Genomic DNA, 8897 nt, shown 5'->3' on the forward strand with positions numbered 1-8897 from the left:
GGGCAGTGGGCAGGAAGGTGGAGTGGTTAATGCGCATAAAACTTAGGAAGAATAAATAAGACCTAGTATTTGCTAGCCCAACAGCGTGACTATAGTCAATACTAATTTAATTGTACACTTAAAATAACTAAAAGAGTATAACTGGATTGTTTGTAACACAAAGGATAAACGTTCAAGGGAATAGACAGATACTATATTCCATAGTATTCCATGGAATACTATGCAGCCATTAAAATGGATGAGTTCATGTCCTTTGCAGGGAGATGGATAAAGCTGGAAACCATCCTTCTCAGCAAACTGACACAAGAACAGAAAACCAAACACTGCATTTTCTTTTCTTTTCTTTTTTTTTTAGACAGAGTTTCCCTCTTGTTACCCCGGCTGGAGTGCAATGGCCCTATCTCGGCTCACTGCAACCTCCACCTCCTGGGTTCAAGCAATTCTCCTGCCCCAGCCTCCCCTGTTGTGATTATTATGCATTACATACCTGTATCAAAATATCTCATGTAACCCATATCTATATAGACTTACAATGTACCCACAATATTTAAAGTTAACCATTCCAAAAAGCTTAAAAAGTGCTGGACAGGGTGGTTTGCATCTGTATTCCCAACTACTTGGGTGATTGAAGTGGGAGCATCGCTTGAGCATGGGAGACTGAGGTTGCAGTGAGTCATGATAGCACCACTGAACTCCAGGTTGGGCAATAAAGTAAGACTCTCTCTCTCTCTCTCTCTCTCTCTCTCTCTCTCTCTCTCTCACACACACACACACACACACACACACACACAAGCACAGACACACAAAGTATACATTTGTGATAAATTTTGAATTGTTAACTACACTTTAATACAACTATTAGTTGAAGTTCTGTATAAGACCTTTTCTAGAATAAAACACAAATAAACTAGGGTCCGCATTTTGTAAGACTTTGAGTTTCTGGTTAAGAAAGGATGCAATTGCAATATACACTCTTCTTAAAAAATTGGACCTAACAGTAATTCTCCTTTCAGACTGTCATTTTATGTTTAAGTTATATTTAAAAGACATCATGCTGGTTTAAGTCTAGGCACTAGATCAAAGCTATGCTCTTTCAAATATGTATCAGCTAATTTCAACATCAAGTGTGTTTCTAGGATAAAGGTTAAACTTCCAGTTTTAAGCTATCAACTAACACTTACATATTACCGCTCTAATCAGTTCAGTATCATAGGATTCTACATATGGAGCAGCCTTTGGAAGTGTCTATTTCAACCCCCTCTTTTTACATGGAAGGATTATTTGCAGACACAAAAGTGCAACCTGCCTAATGTTTCACAACACTGAGTGATAAAGATAGAACTTTAATTGAATGTCCTAATTGTTGGGTTAATTTTATTTCTATCATAATTCTTGAAAGCAGGAATTACTTTCATATCCCACTGAAATGAAATGGAAACCACTTTGGGAGTTCCTTGGACAGTAGTTTAACTGAAGACAGGAACGGTAGTTGAAGCTGGATACATAAGCCACTATTTCCATACACATAATAAATTAGCTACTTTCAGTTCATTCAAATAACTAAAGGAAATAATGCTTGAAGAACTAGATAAAATTAAAAGAATGATGTTTTACCAGAGACTATCAATAAAGAGATACAAGTAATAACAAATAGAAATTCTGCACTTGAAAAGTAAAATAAATGGGGTAAAATATTCACAATATTAAACCGCAAGTTTGAGTTGGTAGAAGACAGAACTAGTAAATATGAAAACGGTTCAATTGAAATTATTCAGTAGAAAAGACAGAAAAAAAAAACAAATGAAGGAAAATGAATAGAGGCTCAGACACCTGTGGGACCCCATCATGTGTGTAAATACATGCCCAGTGGGAATTTGGCTTTCAACAGTTTGGTTATTTGATGTCTAAGTGCAGTTGTCATTGAGTTATTCTACTTGGAAATTGTTAAGCTTTTTGAATGTGTAGATAGATTAGTGTTTACCACTAAATGGGGATCATTATGTCTTCGAATATTCCTTTTAATCCTTTCTCTCTCTGTTTTTCTTTTCTTAAAAAAAAGTCATGAAGTCCTTGCCTACGCCTGTGTCCTGAATGGTTTTGCCTTGGTTTCCTTCTAGGGTATTTATGGTGTTAGGTCTTATGTTTAAATCTTTACTCTATCTGCAGTTAATTTTTAAAAGTGTAAGTAAGGGGTCCAGTTTCAGCTTTCTGCATATGGCCAGCCAGTTTTCCCAACACCATTTATTAAACAGGGAATCCTTTCCCCATAGCTTGTTTTTGTCTGTTTTGTCAAAGATCAGTTGGTTGTAGATGTGTAGTGTTACTTCTGAGGCCTCTGTTCTGTTTCATTGGTCTATATCTCTGTTTTGGTGCCAGTACTATGCTATTTTGATTACTGTGGGCTTGTAGTATAGTTTGAAGTCAGGCAAGGACTTCATGACTAAAACACCAAAAGCAATGGCAACAAAAGCCAAAATAGACAAATGGGATCTAATTAAACCCCACAGCTTCTGCACAGCAAAAGAAACAATCATTAAAGTGAACCGGCAACTCATAGAATGGGAAAAAAATGTTTGCAATCTACCCATCTGACAAAGGGCTAATATCCAGAATCTACAAAGAATTTAAACAAATTTATAAGGAAAAAACAACCCCATCAAAAAGTGAGCAAAGGATATGAATGGATACTTTTCAAAAGAAGACATTTATGCAGCAAACAAACATGAAAAAAAGGTCATCATCATGGGTCATTAGAGAAATGCAAATCAAAACCACATTGATATACCATCTCATACCAGTTAGAATTGTGATCATTAAGAAAATCAGGAGAAACAGATGCTGGAGAGGATGTGGAGAAATAGGAACACTTTTACATTGTTGGTGGGAGTGTAAATTAGTTCAACCATTGTGGAAGACAGTGTGGAGATTCCTCAAGGATCTAGAAATAGAAATTCCATTTGACCCAGCAGTCCTGTTACTGGGTATATATCCAAAGGATTATAAATCATTCTGTTATAAAGACACATGCACATATATGTTTATTACAGCACTGTTTACAATAGCAAAGACTTGGAACCAACCCCAATGCCCATCAAAGATAGATTGGATAAGGAAACTATGGCACAGACAGACCATGGAATACTATGCAGCCATTAAAATGGATGAGTTCATGTCCTTTGCAGGGACATGGATAAAGCTGGAAACCATCCTTCTCAGCAAACTGACACAAAAACAGAAAACCAAACACCACATTTTCTTTTCCTTTCTTTTTTCTTTCTTTTTTTTTTTTTTTTTTTTTTGAGACAGAGTTTCCCTCTTGTTACCCAGGTTGGAGTGAAATGGCCTGATCTCGGTTCTCCCCAACCTCCATCTCCTGGGTTCAAGCAATTCTCCTGCCTCAGCCTCCCGAGTAGCTGGGATTACAGGCATGCACCACCATGCCCAGCTAATTTTTGTGTTTTTTAATAGAGATGAGGTTTCACCTTGTTGACCAGGATGGTCTTAATCTCTTGACCTCGTGATCCACCCACCTCGGACTCCCAAAGTGCTGGGATTATAGGCGTGAACCACCGAGCCTGGCCCACATTTTCTTACTCGTAGGCGGGTGCTGAACAATGAGAACACAAGGACAAAGGGAGGAGAACATCACATACGGGGGCCTATCAGGGGTGGGGTCAGCTAGGAGAGGGATTGTGGGGGGTGGAAGATTGGGAATGGATAAAATTAGGAGTAATACCTAATGTAGATGATGGGGGGATGAAAGCAGGAAACCACCATGTTCTGCATGTGTATCCCAGAACTTAAAGTATAATAAAAAAAAAAATTAAAATTAAAAAAAAAGCAAAAAGAAAGAAAAATCAACCAAGAATTCCATATTCAAGAAAACTAGTCTATGGAAAAGGAGAACTTAAGACATTCTTCCATGAACAGGAACTGCTAACAGATTTGTCCTATAAGAAATACTAAAGAGAGTTCTGCATTAGGAACTGAAAGAAGGCTTCACAAGAACTCAACTCTGCATAATGGGGCCTATTAGAGGGCAGAGGGTGGGAGGAGAAAGAGGATCAGGAAAAATAACTCGTGAGTACTAGGCTTAGTACCTGGGTGATGAAATAATCTGTACGACAAACCCTCATCACAGTCCACCTGTATAACAAACCTGCACATGTACATACCTATGAACTTAAAATAGAAGCTAAAGTTTTTTATAAAGAACACTGTTATAGGTAAACATCTATCTAAATATGGAGGACATATAAATACATTATGTTGCTTGCAACTAATTTTCTATCTAATTTCAAAAACAACTGTACAAAAGAATACACATCTCTGTTGTTGGGAATAGGCTGTATGGCTGTATGATGATAACAGTGGAAGAGGAGGAGAAATAGAGCTAGATGTAAACAACTATTTTGGAAACAAACAAGTGGCATTTTAATCTTAATTAGATTGTTATAAACTGAAATCACCAAGACAATGATAAGCAAATAATTCAAATAAGATAGTAAAAAATAATACAGCAAGGAAATTAAAAATTTTACCCAAATATAAAAATAAAATATTCTTCCTTTCTCTCCCTCTCCTCTCTCTCTTTATCTCTCTCTCTCTCTTTCTCTCTCTGACAGACACACACACACACACACACACACACACTAAGAAAAACAGAAGAAAAGACACAGACATATACAAAAGAAGCAAAATGATAAACATAAGATATAAATTATTAGTTCAGTACAGTAACTATACTTAATGTAAATGAATGAAACACTTTAAACACAAGACAGAGACTAGAAGAATGGATTAAATACAAAACAAAAGAAACACAATTCAACTATATGCTGTCTAAAGAGATACCCTTTAAATTTAGAGATAAATTGTGGAAAAATATATAGCTTGGCAACAGCAACATAAATATGAATTGGTTATACTCACATCAGACAAAATATTTTAATATAACAAAATATAACAACAGTTACTAAAGACATAAAATAATATTTTATAGTGATAAGACAGTCAACCCAGGCAAATTTAACAATTATAAACGTATTTGTTCTAAAAAGTGCCACAAAACATGTGAAACAAATACTGAGAGAATTGAGGTAGAAATAAACAATAAATATTTACAGCTATTATCATCAATAACCCACTTTGATAAATCATGGAATAACTAGACAAAAAAATTAACAAGAAAACAAAAGATTTGAATAATTCTATAAACAACACACTTATTAGGCATCTATGAAACACCTTACACAACAGCACTAGGGTCTGCATTCTTCTCTAATGCACCCAGAACATTCTTTAACATAGACCATATATGAGGCCACACAGCAAGTCTCAATACATTTAAAAAGATTAAAATTAGATGAAGTGTGTTTTCTTACCATAACTGCATGAAATTAGAAATAAAAAATTTAATGAAATTTGGAAAATTACAAATATGTGGAAACTAAATATTATATTTAAATAACAGAATAAATCATAAGAAAAAGTAAAAAGATACATTCAGAAGAATGAAAATAAAAACATAATATACCAAGATTATAAAATGCAGCTACTGTAGCATTGAGATGAGAATTCACAGCATTATTTTCTTACATTAAACAGAATAAAGATCTCAAATCAATAACTTATCATTTCACTTGAAGATACTGAAAAAGAAATGAAAACTAAATGCCATGTAAGCATAAGGACAATATATTCCAATAGGAAACAAGTGAATGAGGAAATATAATATGAACTAAAATACAGTAGGAAAAATTCATAAAACCCAAAATTGATTCTCTTAAAATGTTAACAAATATAACAAATATTTAGTATGAATGATGAAGAGGACAAAAAAAAAGAGAGATAGAACATCCAAATTACTAAAGTCAGGAATGAAAAACAGACATTACTACCAACCTTACAGAAATAAAGATAATTGTTAGGGAAATATTATTTACAATTTTATGCTGACACATTAGGTAATGTCGATGAAATGAACACAATTCTAGGAAGACATAGCTACTGAAAATACCCAATGAGAAACATATTTTTGTAAATATACAATAAAAAAGAAATTGAATTATATCAAAATATCAACTACATTTTTCAAAGAAGTAGAAAAAAAATCCTAAAATGTATACAGAACCACAAAAATTCAGACTAGCCAAAGCTATCCTGATCAAAAATGATAAAACCAGAGGAATCACATTATCTGACTTCAAATTACATTATATTGCTATAATAATCAAAACAGTATGATACTTGCATTAAAACAGATACATGGAACAATGGAACATAATAGAGAACCCAGAAATAAATCCATGCTTCTACAGCAAACTCATTTTCCATAGAATGCCAAGAACCTATGTTAGGCAAAGGACAGTTTCTTCAATAAACAGTGCTGAGAAAACTTGATATTCATATGCAGAATGAAACTACATTATTGTCTCTCACCATATACAAAAATCAAATCTAATAAAAATGGATTAAAGATTTAAATCAAAATAAATTCCAAGAGACCTCAAACTATAAAACTACTAAAAGAAAACATCGGGTAATCTCTCCAGGATATTGTCCTTGGGCAGAGATTTTCTAAGTAATACCCCTCAAAACACAGGCAACCAAAGCAAAATTGGGCAAATGGGATCACATGAAGTTAAAAAGCTTCTGCACAGTAAAGGAAACAAGCAACAAAGTGAAGAGACAAGCCACAGAATGGGAGGTAATATCTACAAACTATTATCTAACAAGGAATTCATAGCCAGAATATATAAGGCGCTCAAACTACTCAGGAAAAAAAAATCCAATTAAAAAATGGGCAAAAGACTTGAATAGACATTTCTCAAAAGGAGACCTACCTACAAATGGCAACAGGTTTATGAAAAGGTGCTCATCACTGATCATCAGAAAAATACAAATCAAAACTACAGCGAGATATCATCTCATCCCAGTTAAAAATGGCTTTTAGCCAAAAGCCAGGCAATAGTAAATGCTGACAAGAACATGAAGAAATGGGAACCTTCCCTTCTACACTGTTGGTTGGCATACACATTAATACATCTACTCTGGAGAACAATTTGGAGGTACCTAAGAAAATTAAAATAGAACTACCGTATGATCTCACTACTGATACATACCCCAAATGAGGAAAATCATTATATTTAAGAGATATCTGCATGCTTACGTTTATTGCAGCACTGTTCACAATAGCCAAGATTTGGAACCAACCTAAGTGTACATAGACTGACAAATGGGGCTTGGCCGGGCGTGGTGGCTCAAGCCTGTAATCCCAGCACTTTGGGAGGCCGAGGCAGGTGGATCACGAGGTCTAGAGATCGAGACCATCCTGGTCAACAAGGTGAAACCCCGTCTCTACTAAAAATATAAAAAAATTAGCTGGGCATGGTGGCGCGTGCCTGTAATCCCAGATACTCGGGAGGCTGAGGCAGGAGAATTGCCTGAACCCAGGAGGCGGAGGTTGCGGGGTGAGCCGAGATCGCGCCATTGCACTCCAGCCTGGTTAACAAGAGCAAAACTCCGTCTCAAAAAAAAAAAAAAAAAAAAAAAAAATGGGGCATATTTATTTAATGGACAACTATTCCACCATAAATAATAATGTTTTCAAACAACATGGATGAAACTGGGGGGCATGATGTTAAATAAAATAAACCAAGCACAGAAAGACGAAGCACATGTTCTCACTCATTTGTAGGAGCTAAAAATTAAAACAATTGAATTCATGGAGAGAGAGTAGAATGATGGTAACCAGAGGCTGGGAAGGGTAGTGGGGAGATGCGGGGGAAAATGTGGATAGTTATTGGGTCTACGAATTTAATTAGATAGAATAAACAAGATCTAGTATGATAGCATAACAGTGACTACAGTCAACAATAATTTATTGTACATTTAAAATAACTGAAAAAATACAATTGGAGTGTTTATAACACAAAGAAATGCTATGTGCGTGAGCTGATGAATATTGCATTCACTTGATGTTATTGTTATACATTGTCTGACTTATTAAAACATCTCATGCACCTCATAAACATACTACTACTGTTTACCCATAAAATTAATTTTTCAATAAATAAAAATAAAACATATGGAAATGTTAGGGAATGAGAATAGTCATATCAGTCTTGAAAAAGACTTGAAAAAGTTGAAAGACTCACACTTTTTCTATTTTAAAACATAATAAATAGCCACGGTAATCATAACTATAGAGAACTGTTATATGGATAGACATATAGATTAATAGAATAGAACTGTAAGGCCAAAGATAAACTCTTGTATTTATGACCAATTGATTTTTGACAAGGGTACAAAGAATATTCGTTTAGGTAATAAATAATCTTTTCAAAAAAGATACTTCAAAATTCAATTTGAATTTCCAAATCACACCATATATAAAATCAATTCAAAAGGTATCAAATTTTAAATATAAAAGTTAATACTAGAAAAGCTTTAGAAGAAAATATAGACATAAGTTTCATGATATTGGATTACAGATTTCTTATATGTGGCACCAAAACACAAGCTAAAAATGAAAATGTTTGTGCTTCAAAGGACACTATCAAGGCAATGAAAAGACTATCCAGAAAATTGAATAATATGTTTGCAAATCCAATATCTGGAGAGACTATTATACAGGATATATGAAGAACTCTTACAATTCAGCAATTCAAAGATAAACTACCAAATTGGAAAATGAGCAAAGCCGTTTTCTTGAGTTTTCATCCAAGAATGGAGTTGTGATTAAAAAATGTACAACTCCCTTTCATCACAAACAAGAAGCTGTGTGTTTGTGGTCTTAGGAGGATGAGCTATTTTCATGAACAGAGATACTGCACTGCCAAGAATACCACTCCTCTGTGCTTCCGGTTCCCATTTGTCTTTCCATGATCTCAGTG

Source organism: Callithrix jacchus, chromosome 21, assembly GCF_049354715.1.
Source record: "Callithrix jacchus isolate 240 chromosome 21, calJac240_pri, whole genome shotgun sequence".
NCBI lineage: Eukaryota > Metazoa > Chordata > Mammalia > Primates > Cebidae > Callithrix > Callithrix jacchus.